General features: G+C 36.5%; 1 long non-coding RNA gene across 1 annotated transcript; it reads left to right on the top strand.

Annotated features, from left to right (window-relative positions):
• Positions 1 to 10,262: 10,262 nt before the first annotated feature.
• On the top strand, positions 10,263 to 11,108 carry LOC138136191 (uncharacterized). Its single transcript, XR_011161201.1, has 4 exons — positions 10,263 to 10,619; positions 10,672 to 10,771; positions 10,825 to 10,935; positions 10,987 to 11,108. It is a non-coding gene; the product is annotated as an uncharacterized lncRNA (long non-coding RNA).
• The last annotated feature ends 12,415 nt before the right edge of the window (positions 11,109 to 23,523 follow it).

Here is a 23,523-nt window from a genome sequence, read left to right as displayed (position 1 = left end):
CAAAACGTTGTGTTGTTGCATCGAACATCACGTCACCGTAACAAGGTTAGGTGGTGTAAATTTTGAAGATTTATTAATCTCGTACAATTTTACAGAGTGTTTAACAAACTGCTCGATAATGTGAAGATGGCTATAATTATGTTTTCCTTTTTGAGTACCTTCGTTACCATTTCTATCTTGTTTTTCATCTTGTGTGTAAGTTGTCTGAAAATAAAGCAGAACAACAAAAACCATGAAAATGTTTCAGACATTTGAAAATACAAGCGCCATTTTGAAATTGCGCCTAAGTGTTTTGACTATCGTCAACGTTCTCATTATTGCAACCTATTGTCAAGCCGGTCAGAAAATATTTAATGAGGTATGGTTAAGATACAGGATTCTACCCAGTAACTTTCAGATTATTTTAGAGTGGTCGCGTTTTTGATACGTTAACCCAATGTTCGTGGTACAACTGGGATGCCAGAAATAAACAGATCTTACTCATTTTTATGGCTAATTCTCTAAAACCTTCTACTTTAGTGTTTGCTGGAATTGTTGTTGACTACAAATTAGCTGTTTCCGTAAGTAACAAAACATTTCAAAATAAGATACGTAGGTAATATAATCTTCTTACAGATATTTCGATCAGCTTGTAGTTATGCTCTTGTTTTGTATAACTTAAGAAAATTAAGGTAATTTATTACCAGGTTTTGCTTGTTATTAACATTATTATTTATTATTATTAAGCTGCACATACCTGGTTAAGTAGTAAGGTCCCACCACTGGTGGTGTAATTAACATTTAACTATTTAATGACACTTATTTAATTACCCTTCACTTCACTGTGTAAGATTATCTATAGATACTGTTATGTTTTAAATTTCATTTAAAACCTAATCCATGTGCAATATTCAACCACTGCGGGCACGTCCCGGAGACGTAGTTTTTTCAAAAATCTCACGTGAGAGGAGCGAAAGTCAAAAAGGGGAGTTTGGGGTTCAGAGAAAGTGGAAGACGGGCGATAGGCAGTGAAGACGTGGTGGGGTCCTAAGAAAGCGGCCCAGTCAAGAGGGTTGACGCCAGGAAGACCGTTGTCCTCACACTCAACACTTCCGGGAAGCCAAACGCACTAGTGGCGGATTTTGTTTCGGTCAGCCCCAACCACCCGAGCACCATTGCTCCGAAAAGCCGCCCTACTACCAAGAAAGGAAAGGGACTGCAGCCTCCATCCGGACGTCGAGACGCCGCTGGTGAGATCTTTTCGTTGAGGAACGTTAAGGGATTCGCCCAGAGACACCGGCCTTGTAGCAGCAGTTCATCCGTACTAGTACCCATTCCTTTATTTTTACTTTCCTTGCTAACGAGTAATCTTAAGATTTTAAATCGTACTTCGAACGTAACACTACATATCACCCTAGATGTATTGCTGAATTTCTATAATTGCATCTGAAGTAGTGGTTTATCTAGGTAGAAAAGCACAACCTATTTTATTAAAGGAGCCTCTCTTCGTCCTCATCTTCATTTTCGGCTACCACAATTTCTCATTCTTGTGTTTAGTTCAACAGATATTAAACTTTTTACAAATTTTTTTAACTTTTTTGGCCTGCTTTTAATCTTAAAGAGCCAAAGCTTTGTAGTGTTTCACTTATTTATTAGTCAAATTTCAATTCACTGGCCGCAAGTTATATTTCATTGAATCAAAACTTAAATATCTACTGCAAAGTATATTAAATTGCACAATTTACAGACTTATTCATAAGTTTTGTTTGGTACTAAACACCACCAATGAACGATCACTTGTTAAATAAAATTTAAGTGAAGTGTGTTCAATCGTTTCATTTAAAACTCTTCTAAAGGTGCGACCTCTCGTAGTATCCCTGTTACGGTAAGAGTGCAAAAAGGGTCAATGTGAACATCCACCGGCTTATGTGTACATTGACCATAGTCCAGTCAATAGAGACATAAAAATGGCTCCACCTTGCAAAAGGTACAGAAAAGTTTATACTTGACAGGTATTTTCTATTAGGCATATTATTAATATTGCCGAGTTTGCGACCTTCGGGGTTGCCGCTCGCCTCGCCATACTGGAGAATAGGTGTGGAAAATCACATTTCTGCGATTATTTCATTATCCGTGCGAGATATGTCTATCTAAGTTATTACAGAAAATGTAGAGCATACAATTATCAACATTTTTTGTTCTTTATGTTTTTTTGTCAGATCAATAGTTTCGTAGTTGCAGCGAATAGAATTTGTGTACTTTTTATTCTTTTGCACACCACCACAGAGGTAGAGCAATTGGGTGCGTTTTTTTTTTACGTAGTGGTGGGCATAGTCCACGATGCAGTAGAAGTTTACTGTTTTACTCTTTTTGATCTCTTTGTAACGTAGACAGATTCCAATGATCTGGATCGATCGGTATAGATGAGCTGAATTCATCAGAGTTTATGAATTCGGGAATTCCTCTTGAGAATTTTCCTCTTGTTCCTTGTTCCTCTTGATCCTCATCAGGATCATTTGGCGTTTACCTGTTTAATTAATCATTAGTATACACGTTGGAGTCCGATATGCCCGTAGACAGAGAAACAATAAATGCTCCATTTCTACAGGCTGTAACTACGAAACTATTGATCTGACAAAAAAAAACGTAAAGAACAAAAATTTTAGAGAATTGTATTTTCTACATTTTTTGTAAGTAGTTAGATATACGTATCTCACACGGATAATGAAATAATCACAGGCGTTCCAGAATCTGAAGATCAAGACGAACAAATACCTGAAATCTATGAATTTCTATTTTGGCAAACGCCAGATGATCCTGATGATGATGATGAAGACCCTGAGGAACAAGAGGAAACCTCTCAAGAGGAATTCCCGAATTCATAAACTTTGATGAATTCAGCTCATCTATACCGTTCGATCCAGATCATTCGGGTCCATCTACGTTACAAAGAGATCAAAAAGAGTAAACCAGTAAACTTCTACTGCATCGTGGACTATGCCCAATGGGGACACCACGTCAAAAAAAAAACGCACCCTATTGCTCTACCTCTGTGGTGGTGTGGAAAAGAATAGAAAGTACAAAAATAAAAGAAATTCTCGATTTCTACACGCTGTAACTACGAAACTATTGATCTGACAAAAAAAACATAAAGAACAAAAAATGTAGAGAATTGCATGCTCTATATTTTCTATAATAACTTAGATAGAGGTATCTCGCACGGATAATGAAATAATCGCAAAAATGTGATTTTGCACCTCTATTCTCCAATATGGCGGGGCGAGCGGCAACCCCCCAAGGTCGCAAACTCAACAATATTAACAATATGCCTGATAGAAGATACCTGCCAAGTATAAACTTTTCTGTACCTTTTGCAAGGTAAAACTCCCTATTGATTGGACTACCAGCCGAACCGGCGTGCGTAAATTATCTCTTATATGCACTTTGACCGGTAAAGGTGTTCAGTGTCCTAGTACTTCTGGGAAATGTTTATTCCACTATTTAGTGAACTGTAGCAGGCTTCCGCAGGTTGATTAATTTTAAGTACTCAAATAAAAATGTCATTGTTACTAAGATGATATAGGTTTATACCGTGCGATCGAATAAAAAAAAATCAGAGTAGGCGAAAATGGTGGTTTGGACCAATCCAAGCATCAGAATAGCACAATCCACGTAACTCGATTTTTTTTTATTCGATCGCACGTTACCTTCAATGTATGTAATTAGATATAAAATATGGTTTCTTAAAAAACAACAGAATAACAAATTAAAATAGAAAACAAACTAAACACAAGAAACAACAATATATTTAGTCCTTATTGCGACAGGGATTGCTACCGTGCCATTTAGAATTGTATAGTACCAGTGAAGTTTTACAGTGGCACTTATTTGTTTCGCATTTTCCCCTGCAACTGCATTTCTTAAAACCCTGCTCACCCGTTAACGAAATCATTAATACGATTTCCCAGTTAGTCTGGGTTGGAACAATAGGTTTTTCTTTTGACACTATGTTTCTTGTTTTCTAATTTTTACAAAAATTTCATACAAAGAGGAGTCGGAAAGGAGATGAACACCCAAACATCATACTCAACCTGAGAAATGTTACAATACCAACAGTAAATGAAGCCAATCCAGTTTTAATATTGTTTGTATTTTAAAATATGTATTAACGTCTAATAATTAAGTATGAATCAACGTTAGAGTGCAAAGTCGTTAACAGATGAAGATATTCTTTTCTGCAAATCAATAACAAATGCATTTATCATTTTATAAAAAGGATATTTCTGGGGTTGGAACGTAATATATTAATTAATTATTATCAATTAAGGTATTGTAATCTTTCGACTTCCTTGACTTTCCTCGATGATTTTTTTTTCTCCCTCATTTGGTGTATTGTTGGTTGCCGCATTCCCTCGGATGTTAGTTTTGCGGAAAAATACGAAACAAAAATAATGAGAAAAGGAATATTTATGGATCCTACGTTGTGTTTTATTTTTCATTTGGTTTAATTAGGTTCTAACGAGAGGCAGTACCTTCGGAAGGTTTTTCCAAATAGAATTAAAACGATTGAGCACACTTCACTTAAATTTTATTTAACAAATAATCGAGTGTGGTGGTAGAAATTTGACCCAATGAAATTTGACTCGCGGCCCACGAATTGAGATCTGACGCATGAATAAATGACTAAGCTGGGCAAATAAAGGAGTTTATGGCGCGAACAGCATTATACGAGTTTGAGGTGCGAACTATGTGATCCGATTTAGCTTACAATTATTTCCCCAATTAAATTTAACCCGACGCGATGCCCTGGAATCTCATAGATCACCCCGGTCTACTCCGGTGGTCGAAAATAAAAGGGAAAAAAGGTTCTAACAGGGCCAAAGGGTACCTCTCTTCACGTGTCAGCTGGCCTAGTTTGGTCGCTGGCCCCCTTGGGGGTGACGCGGCTAATTTTGTGCTCTTACGCCGGACCACAGCTTATTGAGTGCGACGGACACTGGCGGTAGCTTCCCGAACTCGAGACTCCAAAACATACATTATGAATGAAAATGTTTTATAATGATTTTATACTAGTTCCCCTTGACGAGAGCACGTTTCTCCAATCGGTAAATGCGGAAGACACTCGCGCCTTCTGGAGCGAGGTTTTTTGGAGGGCACGACCGTCGCAAAAGGAGACTGAGGAGTCAGTGGTAGACGGGCAGTTCCAGTGTGAAGGTGTGAAGACGTGATGGGGTCCCAGAAGTAGGTCGGGGTCCTGTGTGGACCGACGCCTAGCGCCGAGGGCGGATTGGGGGGCCCCTCAATGAAAAAAGGGACACAGTGGTTGTCGCCGTCGCCTAGTGCGGATAGTTTCTTCCCCTGATCGCTGGGACGCCGTCCCTACTCACCGAGGAAGCGCCTCCACAACCCCACACCGAAGGGAGGATCTTCGTCTCCTGCTTTCCAGTGGGATAAGGAGGAACTCGGTAAATGTTACCCCTAGACATTCATTTTTTGAACATGTGTTGTTCGTCCCGATGATATCGTGACCTCGGCAGGAATCGAGTCGTTATCGGGAAGGACAACTTTTTGTGTCCTTATCTTGCTTCGCCTCTGCTGTTTTTCGTTTTTGTAACAGGACGGCGGCGGCGAGGGTCGGGGCCTGAAGAAGATCTCCCGGAGTAGTCCGGTTGGATCCTCCGCGGATCGCGGCCGGGGTCGAGGTCAGAGCCGGCGGGCCAGGGTACAGGATCCAGCTCGGCAGGTGGTGCGGTGGTGGTCCCCCTTTCCGGGACCTACTTCGAAGACGAGGACAAGGGGTGACTAGTGGAGAGACGCGAGTGAAAAAGGACCACCGTGAGGTGCAGTGTAGATTTAATGGTAGTGTAATGTGTAGGTTAAGGCTAGGTTGTAAGTTAGGGTAAGTTTTAGGTTTAAGTTTAGTGGTCTAAGTCTTTGTAAATAGCTCTCGACGAGAGAAATGTAACCCAGAAATTAATAAAGAATTTTATTAACGTAACAGTACTGTTATGTTTTAAATTTCAACCAAAACCTAATCCATGTGCAATATTCAAACACCGCGCGCACGTCTCGGAAAAGTAGTTTTTTCAAAAACCCCACGTGAGAGGAGCGAAGGCCAAAAAGGGGCGGTCAGAGTTTGGAGCTTAGAGAGAGTGGAAGACGGAAGACTATCTTGTCTTGTGTGTTTCCCTTGTATTTTTATTTTTTCTTCGAAGACAGGGCGAAGATCATAAAAACCTCCCGCGGATCGCGGCCGCCGTAATCGATGTTTTTGTCGGCACAATAATTCTTAAAAGTTACTGCATTACTCAAGTAAAATTTGCCGGCATTTTTGGAAAACGGTACGCGTCCGGGACAAACCTTAGCTCAAGGGCAACATGTGTTCAGGGAAAAAGAAACATTGCAAAAATCACTAGTTCGACAATTTGGGGAGTCCAGATAAAATCAGGGAGAGAAGCACCAATTTAATGGTTAATTAACTGTATTTAGCATTTTCAAATTTGTGTCATATTTGTAATAAAAGGGCGAGAATTTCAAATTAGAAACAGAGTGCTTTATGGTAGAAAATAACTAAAATCGTTTGCACTTGTAGTTAGAAACGTAACAAAGCAAAGTAGAAAGGGAGTCGGTAGGAAAACAGGGACAACACGGTAACGGTAAAGCCAGGTAGTTGTAGAAATCAGAGGTGTGAGTGAAAGAGAGAGAATGAAAATTACGAAGTAATTATTAATTAGAACAGTTTTGGGGAATCAAACCAATGTAGAGCAATTTTTAGAAGTAGCAGAACAACGGAACTTAGTTGCACGAAATGGCACTTGCGTAACAGCGTTTCAAGCCCAACTTAGGTTTCAAAATAAGGTTAATTTGTTGGTTTGTTTTGTCTGTTTGTTTCATTTTAATTCTGTTCGTTTCATTTTAATTCTGTTTGTTTCATTTTAATTATGTTTGTTTCATTTTAATTCTGTTTGTTTCATTTTAATTCTGTTTGTTTCATTTAAATTCTGTTTAATTCTTTGTGCTGATTTTTATTATTGTATAGAGTCGGTAATTCACTGTTCCTGTTAATTCTGTTTGTTCCATTTTTTAGATTGTGTTTGTTTCTTGATGTTGAGGTTTATTATTGTATAGAGTCAGTAATTTAGTGTTCTTTTTCACAGTTCTAATTCAACAACCAATTATGTACATTCGGTCTGGTCCTAACAAAAGTCTAAATTTAAACATTTAAAATAATGGTGGAAAACGAAAACTGTAATGTCAAAAGTTCTAGAGATATCGAAAGGGTGTCGCGGTCGGCGTAAAGTAGAACCGAGCGGATTGGTCACTTTGGTCAAGTAGGGGTTGCGAAAGTGGGGTGCGCCAGAAATGATAAAACCGAATGCGGAACGGGAAAGAAGGCTTTTTTGATTCACTCGGGGTTTGATCTCCAAAGTAGCCGAAGGTACGTTCAGTACTTCCAGCAGCCATTTTGTGACCACGTGCTTTACATTTACAAGGTAAATTATCTCTCTAATTCTTATACATTATTTGTAGTCGCGATTTAATTAGTCAAACAGCATTTAGTCCTTTATCGTTCTAAAGTAAAGATTATATAATTTTCTTTGAGTTTTTGATGACCACGTGACTCTTTAGAATCTTCTTGTGTATGTATGTGACCTTTTTGCATTTATCGATTGGGGAAACGTGCTCTCGTCAAGGGGAACTAGTATAAAATAATTATAAAGCATTTTCATTCATTATGTATGTGTTGGAGTCTCGGGTTCGGGAAGCTACCGCCAGTGTCCGTCGCACTCAATTAGCTGTGGTCTAGCGTAAGAGCACAAAATTAGCCGCGTCACCCCCAAGGGGGCCAGCGACCAAACTAGGCCAGCTGACACGTGAAGAGAGGTACCCTTTGGCCCTGTTAGAACCTTTTACCCTTTTATTTTCGACCACCGGAGTAGACCAGGGTGATCTATGAGATTCCAGGGCATCGCGTCGGGTTCAATTTAGTTGTGGAAACAAATCAAATCTAAATCGGATCACATAGTTCGCATCTCAAACTCTTAAAATGCTATTCGCGCCATAGACTCCTATATTTGCCCAGCATAGTAATTTAATCGAGAGTCAGATCTCAATTCATGGGCCGCGAGTCAAATTTCATAGGGTCAAATTTCCACCAATTTCTGTTATTAAACTTATTTATTTATTTCTAGAATTTGTTGGGGCCAAACACCACCACACTCGATTATTTGTTCAATAAAATTTAAGTCATCGTTTTAATTCTATTTGGAAAACACCTTCCGAAGGTACGGCCTCTCGTTAGAACCTAATTAAACAAAATAAAAAATAAAACACAACGTAGGACCATAAATATTTCTTTTCTCATAATTTTTGTTTCGTATTTCTCCGCAAAAACTTAATCCGAGGGAATGCGGCAACCAACAATACACCAAATGAGGGAGGAAAATTTCATCGAGGATTATCAAGGAAGTCAAAACGTTTCAATATTTATTATTTTTGTGTTATATGTCTGTGTTATATTATGTGAATTTGGAATAGCTATATCTAAAAGATATGCTTGCTTTTGTTGTTTATTTAAAATAATAATGTCTGGTCTGTTGTGGTTAATATGAATGTCAGTTAAAACTGTGCGATGAAAATATAATTTGTAATTTTCAATTTCCAAACAACTTTCTGGTTTATAACTATAGTGTGGTTGTGTATTCTTTAATAAATTGAATTTAACAGCTAAATTCATGTGTATAATTTTAGCGAATATGTCGTGACGTTTCTTATATTCGCTTTGAGCCAAAACGGTGCAAGAAGAAATGATGTGTTCAATTGTTTCCCCTTCAGTTCCGCAAATCCTACATTTATCAATGATCGATTGCAAACCGGATATGTGTTTTTTATAATTTCTTGTATTTATAACACGATCTTGTATTGCAAATATAAAACCCTCCGTCTCAGGGTGAATATTTGATTTCTTAAACCATGCATGAGAAGCCTGAATGTTAATTTCTGGTTGTTCCAGTTCTTTAAAGTATCTCCCATGTAAAGACTTCTGTTTTATATTTGCTATAGTGTTAGGTATATTTGGCTCAACAATATCTGAAATTATATTATTACTAGTAATATCCCGAGTGCATGTCAAATTGTCGATAATTTGCTCGAGTGCGCGGAGGCCGCGGAGCGCACGAAAGAAAATTATCGACAATTTGACATGCACGAGTGGATATTTTGGCAGACTATTTCCTGAGAAAAATTTACATGATAAGTAAGTACAAATAAACGTAATTCTTTTTAAAATATAAAATTAATACCAAATGATTTTTTAATTAGGACTACGCGAAAATTTGGCATTAGTGCAAATTATGGATAATTGCACTAGTGCAGTATTATCGCTGTAATTCGATAGCTATTGGCTAAAATATTCGAGCTTTTTGATTGGCTTAAATTTTTCGAAGGAAATAGTCACTTAAATTTAACCTTTATCGTCTGAAACCAAAGCATTAAAAAAGCTGTTATCACGAGCTCTATTGAGGAAATAATTTTTTAGTGAAGCAATTTGATTGTGTTGCAGTATTTCTGGATTTGAAAAACCCCTACCACCGGTTAAGGTCGTCTGTAGTTTATATTCAAGTCATATTTGCTCTGGTCTGGTCTTCTATTAAAAATTTAACACTTCGTGAACTCATCTTTAAAACACATCAAGGTTTAGGTCATGATCATTATCGCCATGAGCAAATCAATACCTGTTAAATACATAAAAGATCTCAAACGCCAACAGCAAATAGAGTTGCTTTCAGTTGTCAGTAAAATGTCTCAAGTAACTGGGTCTAGTGGTAAATTTTCCTGATAAATCGATCTAGTTTCTTATATCGTGCTCAAATTTTAGGCTATGATGATCCATTTCTTTACTTGGGAAAAATATTTATTCATTTTGGTTATCATAAAATTACAAAATGGGTTGGCGGGTTTTTCTTTATGTTTTATTCGTTCACCTTCCTGCTTCAGATTTGCTTCATCGTTAACAGCTTCAGTATAGATATGATGACAACGTACGGACCCTTTCTTCTAATATTAGCTGATGTAAGTAAGATCACTCAAGAGTTCAGCTTTTCTAACATTCGCAAATAGGTGTTAATGTTAATGGCGTCTGCCATTGTTATGGAAGATGAGATCTTGAAAATATTCGACGAATCGGTTAGTGCAGTGTGGTCAACAGATAGCGTCGGTCCTGAAGTGCAACACTTCATTAAGAAAAAATCTGCTCAAATAAACTATATGTATTTTTCAATTTACGCGGTTGTGTTGCTCTTCAGTACATGTATGTTTCCAATTTTTGGCGATCACCACGAGTGGATTGTTTGTGAAGACGCTTTCGACCACTACTTGGGAGTTTCGTCAAAAATGTTCAATCAGCTGTTCTTTTGGTCCTCACCAGTAATGTCTTACGTAACGTTACGATTCACCGGAGCCTTGTTGTGCGGAATAGAAGGACTGAGTTTGCAAATCTTTTTAATTAATCAACGGATTTTGCAAATTTCTGATGATCATCCCGATTATGACAAACTCAAAGTTGGACAAAAAATTCTCTGGCAAAATAAGATTTTCCACACTTTGCTTTCTTGCATCAAACACCACATCTTCGTAGTAACGTGTGATGATGATAAACATTCATAATTATTTTACAAACTATTATTATTACAGGACTTTTAAAAAACTGCTAGGAATTGTGAAATCAATATTCATCAGAGTTATGATAACAGGTGTACTTGCTGCCATCGCATTGATTTTCGTCATCATGCTTGTGCGTCAACTTATGGTAGTCCAGAAACAAATAAATTAATAACGGTGTTTCAGGTTTTTGAAAATGCGAGTACCATTATGAAATTGCGTTTATGTGCGTTCTCCACTATTGCAACTATTATCATTGTTCTTTATTGTCAAGCCGGCCAGAAAATTTCTGATCAGGTACCATTAGCAGATTTATATAGGAATACGTCTTATTCTTATTATTTCCAGATGGAAGGAATCTTTGATACTTTAATCCAATGTTCGTGGCACAACTGGAATGCCAAAAATAAACAGATTTTACTAATTTTTATGGAGAATTCTTTGAAACCTTCTTCATTAGGATTTGCTGGATACACTGCCGACTATAAACTAGCTGTTTCTGTAAGTAGCACTAACAAATTTTCAAGAGATAATTTAAATATTGTTGCAGATAATGCGCACTAGTTTCAGTTACGCAGTTGTCATGCATAATTTAGGAATACTGAGTGACCGCTCTAATTAACGTTAAATTAACAGAACACGTCGCTCACTGCAATATTCCGTTGGATATAGAATGCAATATATTAGGCATTTATTAAATTTCACAGATATAGCTCACATAATTCAGTATTTATGCACTTGCTAGTTCCTTTATTAGCGTGTGGTAGGCGCTGCTGAATAAGTCGCGACACCAGAAGTTTCCGTCATCGCTTCTGATTGGTTCCACATAGTTTGGGTGTATTTCGGTAAATCGCGTTTTGTTATACATTGTGAAAACCACGATTATAAATAAGGCTTAAATGGAACCTGACGCGATAACCCTGGAATCTCGTATATCAGCCTGATCTACTCTGGTGGTTGAAAATAAAAGAAAAAAAAGAAAAAAAACAGGCCTAAAGGGTACCTCTCTTCACGTGTCAGCTGGCCTAGTTTGGTCAGTGTCCCACTAATGGTTGACGCGGCTAATTTTGTGCTCCTACGCCGGACCACAGCTAATTAAGAGCGATGGACACTGGCGGTAGCTTCCCGAACTCGAGGGCCCCAAGGAACGAATAATGAATGAAAATGTTTTATAATCTGATAATTATTAAAATGAAAGAAATTTGTAATTCACATTTGCCGCGAAAAGTTTCTGCCAATTTTGTCAATTGTTAACCTAACTAAGAAACTTTGTCTGTCGTGTTCGTATCGTGTTAGTGTGCACACGTGTTTTGTTGTCATCTTGTCATTGTTGAAATTGTAAAACGGCAAACATTAAATTTCCCATTATTTTCGGTAATCTGTGATTATTTATCGATCCCGGATCCTCATCTCAACAAGAATTATAAATTATTATTGTGGGTTAGGTATCTGCGTAGAGTTACGAGTATGTCTGACCGGAGCTTGTGATGCGATGAATTCACCAATTTGTCAATGAGAGATATCGAAGATTTGGGCTCTGCTATCGTAGGAAAAGTGCAGGATATTAGAAATTACAAATCGCGATCATTCACCATTTTGGGAAAGTTTTACATTAAAATTTGCTGAAAGTACATCGGATAGAATGGATAGCATTATAGACTTTACTAATATTATCGAAACTTCAAGTACCAATAACAAGGGAAATAGAAATTACTAGTGCCTTAAAATTTGAAGATTATGACTGCAGGAAAAGAAAAATAAATAAGTAAGTTTTTGTTCGATTTTTTTTTTGTGATCCGCTTGAAGATAGTAGTTTCTTTGACGAGTTTGTGTGTAAATTGGGCCACGTTTCACTCGCGTTTTAAAATGGCCCACGCGTGCCAAAAAGGGCCCAATTTACACACGATTTGAATACAACGTTTTTTTGTTCGACGAGCCCCTTAAAGGCTCCAAATCGCTTAAAACCTTACGAATATTACTACCAAGTAATAGTGCAGTGCTAATCAACATAATTACTGGCGTCTCGTCTCCACATTTTGACTTTGTTGTGTTTTATTATGTTCTGTGTCAATGTTGAGGAACTTCCTCACGATATGACATGAGTATAATAATATTCCTTTTTGAATTTCAACTACCAATGTGTTCCCTAAATCCAGAATTTTTAAATTTTTAAAAAGAGATTGCGGTACTATTCCCGTTGCTGAAATTATAAGTGGTAAAATCGAATTTTTTTCTAAACACCAAAGATTTCTCATAGCAACGGAGACCTCTAAATATTTATTAATTTTTGTATTTGTATTTTTTCTTTATACCATACTGTTATTAGGATTTATCAGTACTCAATGCTTGATTGATATAACACCAATAACAGTCTAGGCCGTTATTCAAAATTATCAGACCGAGGCCGTTACTTTTGCTGCCGTTGCTACCGTTACGGCACAAATGACAACTAAATTTAATTTGTGAAGTAAAGAGAAATGTCAGTCTTACAAATAAATCATAAAATTAACCCCTGTTGCCATTTAAAAAAAATCTAATTAGCTTTGTATCTCGAAAACAAATGATGGTATAAAGCTGAAAAAATTGCAAAGAATATAATTTAAATGCTCTTAACTCCATACCAAATCTCAAGGATTTCCAAGAAACCATTCTCGAGATATTTAACTGTTGCGATATTTTGTAGCGACCCTGTATACCCTGTAATACAGGTGTCACAGCTAAGACTTTCGAGCCTAATATCTCGGTTGTGCCAACGGATTTTTATGAAATTTAAAATACAGATATTTTAGACAGCGAAGGTTCAATTAGTTATAATAAAATAACCTTAAGTTAAAAAATGTAATTTTAACACATGCTTCCTTTATTGAAAATTAGGCGCGATTATTATTAGATTGTTAAACATTAAAAAATAGGGGTCTACACAAACAATTAAGTAAATCACTTGTCTGATTCAACGAAAAGATTAGATTTTGTTATTAAAAATGTAATGTAAAATTTGAAGGTATTTAAGCAGTTACCTTTTGAAACAATTGATGAAAGATTGCCAAGCAACGTTTTGTACACCCTTTAAAATCTGTCAAAATTGAGCGCGCTTTATTAGAAACGTCAAATTGTGTAAATTTATCGAAAATACTCTAAAAATAGACTACAATGGCAGAAATTTCAATATTGTTGAAAAAGGAAACAATTTTTGTCAATGGAGAGTGTCGTTAGAACTTCAATGACACAGTTGGTTTTCTCGTGGAACACTATCCAAATGTAGGCTTTACAAAATGTAAGGTTAAGAGAGTCGTCAATTTATTTGAAGACACAGGAAGCGTACGTGAACTAAATTACCTTGTTACAATATCCCGACCGTGTTTTAGTCCTTTATGGAAGAATTAAAGCATCCAGTATAATAATTAATAAATTACGTCCAAATGTTGTCTGTAACTTTGTAAATGTTTGTAAGGTTAGCAAGATAAACGTCAAATTTGTCACCTGCGTTTGTGCGAAAAGGGGTGACCAAAATTCGGCGATAGTGCGCGTTTGTTTCATACGCGTCTACGTTTTTGCATCTGCAGCTACGTTTAACACAGTTTTTTGCTTTTTTCTTGCAAACCAGACGTCTTTCGAGGACGAGTTTCTCCCAACAGCATTTTTTATTGACGATCAATTTTTTGATATAAATCTTAAGTGACTCAACATTTTAAAAAGGCATGTAAAAGTTACGTTTTTAAGACTTGGGTAATTGCATTAATGGGATTTTATTCTTCAGCGTCTAAAATATCTGCATTTTAAATTTCACAAAAATCTTTTGAAAAATAACCGAGTTATTAGGCTCGAAAGTCTTAGCTGAGACAGCCTGTATATATTGTGTCCATTGTTCTATACGGAAGACTATTTGCTTGTTAGTAGAAGACATTGCTTTTGTAAGATTTTTCTAAATATTACCAATAATATAAAGTTTTTAATTGACCAATTTTCTGCTGGTGATAAGTAGTGTAGTGACCCAGTTTAAAATTTAAATTTAAATTTCCGGTACCGCCACAACAGCGCGCCAAATGTGAAGGTACTAGCGGCTAGACTAGGAACTACGAGCGGAAATATAGCGGGGGTTGAAGCTCGCTCGCGCGGATGGTTGAAGGGTGGTAGGTCACTTTTGTTTGGTTTTTCGAAACGAACACACCTTGCGAAGAGCGATCCAGTTTCTCAAATTTGTAAGTTAAATCTGACTTAATTTCACTTCCGTCCCGAGTAGATATTTGTGTCCCCGTGAGGAATTCGACGTTTTTTTCATTCACTTGGGTAATTTATTCCACGTTCGTTGGCTTTTTGTTTTTGTTTTTGGGACCAGGACCACGTGGTAAGGGTATGTTGTAGATTTCATTTTGTTGCATGCTGTTTCTCTAAGAAGCGCCCATTTGTTAATTTTAAGCGTTATCCCTAAGTTTCTCCCGGGAGGTTCATTTTTTTTCAATCTTGTAATTTCGGAAATTAGTAGCCGTCGTCCGGACCGCGTGCGTCCATTTTGTTTTTCTTTCACTAACATTTTCTAACGGCACTCGACCCGCCATATTTTTGTTTAGTATTGCCAGCGAGTATTGTATTCCTTTTAAAAGCGCTTTTATTTTTATCGTTATTTAACTTCGCGTTTTGTTCTCTTTTATTTTCTCATCGTTTAATGTTACGCTTTGTTCGATAGAATTAAGCTCTGGTTATTCCTTCGTGCTGTTGCTAGATTTCGGAAAAGTTAAAGTAAAATGTTGTAAGTGCGCCCCTGTGGGAGCTAGGTGACAATCAGGAAGTCGTGGGGTTGTTTAGTAAATTTCTGTGGAAGCTACGGTTATTTAGAGCCGTTAGCGGGGACGGACCTTAGTTTTTGCGGGAGCGGCGTCGGGATGTTTTCGTGAAGCTTCCGTCGACGGTTATAGAGACTTTGGGGTTTTGTCCGGAAACGGTTGGTTGGGGACGGCGGACCTAGGTCTTTGCGGCTGCGGTCTAGGAATGCTACTCGTACGACCCCGAAACGCTCTGTCACTCTTGCTGGGTCGGTGAAATAGTCCGACGTTCATTAATACCCCAGATCATTTTTGCGGTGGTGTTACTCATGTCAACGGCGCTTTCGAATTCGACTCGTGCTAACACACTCGTCAAATTCATATCCCAGCGCCGTTGACACCACCACAAAAATAATCGGCATAACATTGACTACTCGTCGTATTACTACTGATTATTTTTTGGTCTTCACTATTAATTTGAAATCTTCGGATGTTGGGGATGTATTTGTCTTTGAATTGTTTAAATAAATAAAATACTTTACGAAGAAATGTATATCTGTTGAAGGACACTATCACTACTATCAGTCACTTTGCGATAAGAAGAAGATTATTATGTTTAGTTACATATTTAATTTATGAACATCATGAATTGATGAACTCGTCGACGCGGTCCCGTCATCCATCTCTGGACGTGCGGGATGGTTTCACCAGGCCTGGCCTCTTCACGAAACGGCACCCCTATTCTAACCGCACCAAGGTTCACTGCTTCACCCTACGGCTTCTTGGTTCGATCGTACCGCAAAAAATTTTCGCTTGGAAACGCGCGAGCGCCTTCCGCAAAGAGCAGTTGGGGGAAAACGCTCGAATTTGCGCGAACTGTTCAAATTTTTAAAACACAACAGTACATAGTTTTCTTTTTCTTCATAAAGAATAGAAAACCTAGATATCAAAACATTAAAGAAATTTTCGAAAAATGTCATAAAATCTTTATCATTTTTTTCGCTTCCAAATCTCCATTTTATTGGGGGATACGGTTGAATTCCCACTAACTTAAGGTCCTCTCGCCACTGTGGGAACATGTAATGGCAGCGTAGTTTTCTCATTAGCTCTGGAGACCCAGTTAATCAATCAATCAATAATACATTTATTCAATTTTCATGTGATACATTTTTGTTGGCAGGGTTGGATGTTTGGTGGTGGGCTACTAAAGCACTAAAGCTTAACGCCTTTTCAGCCTTTGGAGTTATAGGTATCAAGGGTGTTATAAGGTTGATAACGCGCGAGGTCGGCAAAGTGAAACCCGAGTGCCTCTAGCCCGAGGGGTGTACGCCGACCGAGGACGTATGATTATAACACCCGTGGTGCCTTCAACGTTTAATGTCCGACTAACTTCGTGTGTTTTTGTTAATTTATGCCAATCAGTCAAAATTTGGTCGTAACTAAACAACCTTATAACGCCCTAGAGCCTGTTATCTGAAGGTAATGCCCTAGGGGATTATTTCTCTAATAACGTATCAGAAAACTGTGTCATTATCGTTCAATAACAACAAAGTCGGCCATTAAATATTTTATTTCTTACTTATATGTCAATAATACCTTAGTTACGGTAACCATTATGACACTCCTAATTTCCTAGGGATATTAAGAATCCATAATTCCCTGTCCCTTTGCACCTTCAGTATTATTACTGAAATACTTCTTTTCAGTTCTTTTTTTTACATACCTAGGATGATGTATTTTTAAAATAAAAAACCTACCAGATCTTGAAATTACGCCAGTAATGTAATTCCACCTATATACATATTTGCTTTCTGGATGGTTCTCCTTCAGCCACTGTTGAAATCTGTCATATTCCTTCTTATACAAAACTTGCGAGTTGGTGCTAAACTTCACAATAATAATAATGGGAGATTGTAATGCAAAAGTTGATATAGGGTGGACTGAAGAATATACATATTGGACCACATGGACTTGGTGAAAGAATGAAAGAGGACAACGATTAAGTGATTGTGCAGTGAAATACCAATTCATTGTGCTAAATATCTTCTTTAAACTTCCACCAAGGAGGCTGTATAAAAAAATAAATTAAAGAATAACAACACAACATGTGACATGCGAAAAATGAAAGATAAGACCGAAGAAATACTAACAGAGAATAAGTTAGCTGGAAGATTCATAGAATTAGAGAATACCTACCGTAAATGTAGAAGAAATAAATACATTAAATTACGCAGTAAAAAAAAATAAACAAGAAAATCGGAGAAAGATAAAATAGAAGAAAAAATCGTGGATGAACAATTATGCAATTGATGGAAAAAAAAGTTTTAAGAACATTGATTTTGAAAAATACTCGTATACTAGAATACAGAAGGCCATAAGGCAAAAAATTAGAGAGTAAAAGAAAAAAATGAGTGAAAAATGTACAGAAATATAAGGCATTCGCGATCTTTTTGGGACCGAGTTGGCTATGACCATCTAGTGATTTTGTTGGCAGTACCTCGGTAATAACTAAATTTCCCAATGGAAATTGGCACTTTTTGTGTTAGGTTAGGTTGTTTTCAGTTTAGGGTCATATTTTCTGAACGGATACATTGTGGCTGGATTTCTTAAATCTGATCTGTCCTTTTTAAATTAAATGAAATCGTTTAATAGAAATTTTTTATCGTATAAAATTGTTTTGACAATTTCGACTGTTCCTTTGACGGAAATTTAAATTATTTTTACACACTTAATAAATCATTTAGTTTCTCACAAATATTAAAATAATAAATCTGGCAATCTGGCGGCAAGAAAATGTCGAACAGACACTGACAGAAAAAAAATTGCATCTGTTGCATCACTGAGGCAGTTAGTCCAACATGAAAAGAAAAAATCATAGCCAACACGGTCCCAAAAAGATCGTGAATGCCTAATAGAATTTCTCCAAGAAAAATATATCAATTTCAAGGTACGTCACAAAGTTAAGGAAGCCACTGGAAAATATAGATCAAAAGCAACAAATGAACTTACAAGGTGATTAAAAAAAACAAATCAAGAGTGCTACCTCATCTTTTCTTTTATCGAAACGTTTGTCTTTAAAATTCTAATAGAAATGCTTTCTTTTCAACGGTAAAACTCATTTTACCACTAATTCTGCGATAATTGTTGCTTGTAAACGTTTGTAAACTTTGCCGAAATCGAAAAGTTGTTTTCTAGTTTAACACAGCACACTATTTAAAACTTACGAACGTAAAATGTTGCTTTTGTTTATTTTATAAATATTCTGCATTATCTGATAAATAATAATAGTAAAATGCACAACTATAATTCCAACGTCTAAAATTCATGAGGTATGATTTATTATTATAAAGTAGCGTTTGAGACTACAAATTGTCTACGCCCATGCATTGAATGCCTATTTGTATAGAATTCCGCTACGACATGACCGATAATTTGTTTTCTTTTTGATCACCTTATACAGGGTGATTTATAATAGGTGTAAAAAAACTTTGACATCGTGTTCAGGAAGTCATTTTAAGAAAAAAATGTTACTTGAATATAGGTCCTATTTTGTTTATTTACTTAGAAAACTACATCAGATTTAAATTTTATTGAAATAATTACGATTCCGGTCAACAGGCGATAAGTTTTTTGGGTAAAACTTGTAAAAAGTTTATCAAGCAAAAACTTTCCTATTTTTTATTGCGATTATTTTGAAATGGAAAGTTAAAACAAAATGGAAAGTGATTTCAATGTGCGGGGTGTCAAATAGGGTGTAGAAAATTGTAAAAAAAAATTAATGCTTTTAGAAAAATTATAAATAAATTCTGGGAGTTTACTCCGAACTGTGCTAGTGATTCTACATGGACTTCCATAGCACCCTGTATATTGAAATCAAATAGCCAGTGTGACAGTAGAGGAAGATCAAATGGACATCGTTAAGATTATACGAGGAGTGAGACAGGGTTGCCTATTATCGCCACTATCTTTTAATATTTATTCAGAAAACATATTCAGACAAATCCTGGACAATGCACAAGAAGGAATTCTGGTAGGTGGACAGCAAAAAATAACATACCGAAAGGAAAAGAGTAAAAATGTATTCATTAAAATGGCATCAATCTTTAAAAGTCGAGATTTAACCATGAATACAATACTTAGAATGTTACGCTGCTATGTGTTTTCCTTTTTACTGTTATACTAACATGAACGATAAAAAGATTGAAGCACTTGAGATGTGGTCTTACAGACGAATACTGAGGGTATCATGGATAGAGCATGTAACTAATGCTGAAATCCTTAGACTCCTTAGAGAATGTAAAAAAAAAACTTAATATCGGGTGGTTTTTTTAAATTTCACCTCGTAGTAGGCGTTGAAGAGTCGATTGTGAACACATATCGGCAGTCAATTAATTAATGAATAATAACCTTACGCGCATAATTTAAGTAGCGTTACCAAATTATTAAGTGTAATTCTCTTTTGGCAAATCAATATTCAAACAAAATGTATATATTTAGCTGAATCGAGTTGCGGGTAAACGGTTTGTATAGTCGAATCTGAAAATCTAGGGTGCTATCCTAAAATCGCAAAATTTGGTGCAATTTTTCCGTTAAAAAGACAATTCAAAAATCTAGTAGGTCTAACAAAAGATAATCACACAATATGGTCACTCCATAAAGATGAATCAACCAACAAAACAGTGTTTAACAATTAAACATTTAATTATTTTAGTGATTTTTAGTATTTTTAAGATAGAACCCTAGATTTTCAGATTCGGCTATACAAACCCTATACAGTTGGAAAGCTGGTCAAAAAAGTTTTCGACCAGTGCAATAATAAATGCAGGGTGCCATTTGAAAAAAATGATTTGACATTTTTAGTTTATTATATTTAAAAAATCACAGTAGGCATATGCGACTAAGCACGTTATGGAGTGAACACTTAACAGATGCGGCAAACATTCAGGAATCAAACAGTGTCAATTATTTCTGGTAAAAAAAGCGCCACTGGTTAAAAACGATGGCAGATAAGTAAAAACGACCTGTATAAATTCGATTAATAATTTAGCATAGAGTTCAAAAATAAAATCAAACTGGGTAGTTTCCATTTAAAAAAAATAACTTTAGTGTTTTTATAATATTGGGACACTCTGTATATATACCGCAATATTTTCCGAATATGCAGTAGAAGCGTAGCTATCATCTAGAAAAAAGAAAAAGTTGATATCTTTAATAACAAACAAGTTATGGAACTTTTTCGCAACTCTGGGACACCCTGTACATTTTATTTATAGTGAACAATTTAAGACGAATTAAACGTGGCAAGCTAACAATATTAATTATTTTCACGTCATATGTAGAAACGATCAAAATGTCCGGCTTCAAAGGTAAAAGCTTTAAATCTTTTAAATAGAAATTTGATTTTCTTAACCAGCACTAAATTTCAGACTTTGATGATCCTTTTGCCAACATAAGAAGGATATGTATTGACTTTGGTTACAGTAAAGTTATAAAATGTGTCAACGTTTTTTGTACAATTTTTCACACTTTGGTCATATTGCTTGAAATTTACTACACAGTCGATAATTTTAGTGTAAAGTTGGTAGCAACATATGGACTATCAATTGTTGTTTTTGTTTATGTAACCTTTCACACCTCAATCACCTTTGTTAAAATCTCATTATTAAATTTCCAGATGATATCTACGATAATTCTGTCAGAAATGATCGAAAGCAACCTTTTGGACGTTATTCAATTCGTCGATTCATTTCCGTTGAGAGACGTTCTCGGTCCAGAGGTACGATCATTTGTAACTCCTTTCAAAAACTCTACAAGAATAAACCTTCGCTTTTACATTATTTGTGGAACCGCTACAGTCATTGGCGTTTTATTCTGTCCATTCTGTGATAGTTACAAAGAGTGGATTCTCGCTGAAATTATTTTTAAAGAATATTTAAGTCCATGGTCGCTGCTTCTCTATCATATCTTTTATTGGTCACTCCCTTTCTTGATTTATAACACGATTCGTCCTTGTCTTATACTATTATATATAACAGCGGAGATGTGCCTTCAAGTCTCATTGATTAATCAACGGATTTTGCAAGACTGTGTTGACGACGTAGATTTTGACAAATTGAAAATTGCACAGCAAATTTCTTATCAAAATAAAATTTTCAGAACGTTATGCTCTTGCATCGACCATCATGTCTTAATAATTAGGTATACCACTAACACAATCCAGATATTTTTAACGAACTGTTCAAGAAATTACTTGCTACTCTAAAGTTGCCTATGGTTTTATGGTTAACCGTTCCCGTTTTCATTATTTTGATATTCGCCAATCTGTACGTATGTTATCTGTTAACTGAAAACAACAACAAGTAGAATCACAAATGATGTTTTAGGCTTTCGAAGCTGCAAGCACCATCTGGAAGTTACGTCTAAGTATGTTGAATGTCTTTGTCACTATGATTGCTTTCACTATTTCTCAAGCTGGACAGAATTTGTTTGATGAGGTATGGGTAAGAATAAACTTTAAAAATTCTATCACCGACAAACCAAATTGTGAAATTCATAAAATTAGCAGACAGTTAAATGTACAAACGCCTAAGATTTGTTTTTTGATTTTGAACTGACCATAAAATTTAATAATCCTGTTAACATATAAATGGGACTCCAACAAATATTTTTTCCTTTACGGTTTTAGACTAGTGGCACTTTTGATATGTTAACTCAATGTTCGTGGTACAACTGGAATGCTAAAAATAAGCAAATTTTGCTAATTTTTATGACAAATTGTCTGAAACCTTTCTCGCTGACGTTTGCTGGAATCATTATAAATTACAATTTAACTCTTTTTGTAAGTATGATAAAGATAATTTTTTAAAGGTATCTAACAGTATCATGTTTTGTTACAGATATTAAGCAATGGTTGTAGTTACGCCCTAGTTTTGTATAACTTACAAAACTTTAATTGATCATTTTCAATGAAGAATTCCCACTAATTGTCTTGTTTTTGTCTGCAATTAAATTATATTACTAATTATCCTCTCTCTTCATTGTACGTGTTGATACCGCGCTTCGCGATTAAGTCCCGATTTTGTAAATATTGTACATAAATGTAAATAAAGAACACGTAGGTTAAGTTAGTTAAGTTAGTTAAGTTAGATAAGTTAGGTTAAGTTTGTAAATATAGATAAGTTTCTTTTCTGTTGTGAGCCGGCCGGGGCGAGGTGTTGTCGACGAGGAGACCTGTCCTATAGTACGCGCGCGCGGCTGTTCCGCAGGCTTTATAGGCACAGGTGTTCTCTCGGCTGCGTCACCAAAGTTCCGGCCGGACCAATCAGGAGCCGTCCTTGCCGCCTCGGCCCTCAGCCGGGCGCATATAAATATGAGGGCTCATTTTTGTGAACGGGCCGATCTCCGAGCGCCTCACGCTTCACCAAGCACGCTACGTTGAACGCACACTTAACGGCAACAACACCATAGCTAAACAAACACTACACACTTCACATAAACTCCCGACAAAAAACGGACTTCTAAACCGCGTTCCAAAAAAACCCAAAGTCAAAACCAAACACCTCCCCACGGCCATACTCTCCTCAAAATACCCCGATCTTCCACCTGAACTCCAGCTACTCGTTGATGAGACACCTCTCTCGATGAGATGAAGCGGTCCACACTCCCAGCTCCCAAAGGACGAGCCCCCATCCCCTTTCCCAGTTCCCCACTAACATCTGTTTCAGGTCACCAAGCCCCCGCAGACCAAGTGGACACCAACGAGGAACCCAGCCACCGCCGAAACCGACCAAGGCCCAGGACCAGGTCCCAGACCAGGACCAGGACCAGGAACAAAAACCCAGAATTATATAGAGCCACCTAAAACCTTGCATTATATAGAGTCACTCAACATAGAACTTTTTTTTTTTTTTTGCATAACACTATTGATTCATTTTTATACTCATATTTTTTATTTATCTTTTTTTATTATATTTAAATTCTATCTTCTTTCTATTCTGCTGAAAAGGCCATCAGCCTCAGCGGCAGCTCCACCCTTATCTCACACTTAACACAATATTAATAATGACATGTAATTACACAAAAATCTGAATAAATGTATTTGAACGTGAACCTTTGTGAACGGGAC

Source organism: Tenebrio molitor, chromosome 8, assembly GCF_963966145.1.
Source record: "Tenebrio molitor chromosome 8, icTenMoli1.1, whole genome shotgun sequence".
NCBI classification, from domain to species: domain Eukaryota; kingdom Metazoa; phylum Arthropoda; class Insecta; order Coleoptera; family Tenebrionidae; genus Tenebrio; species Tenebrio molitor.
This window is presented reverse-complemented; position numbering and strand designations above follow the sequence as displayed.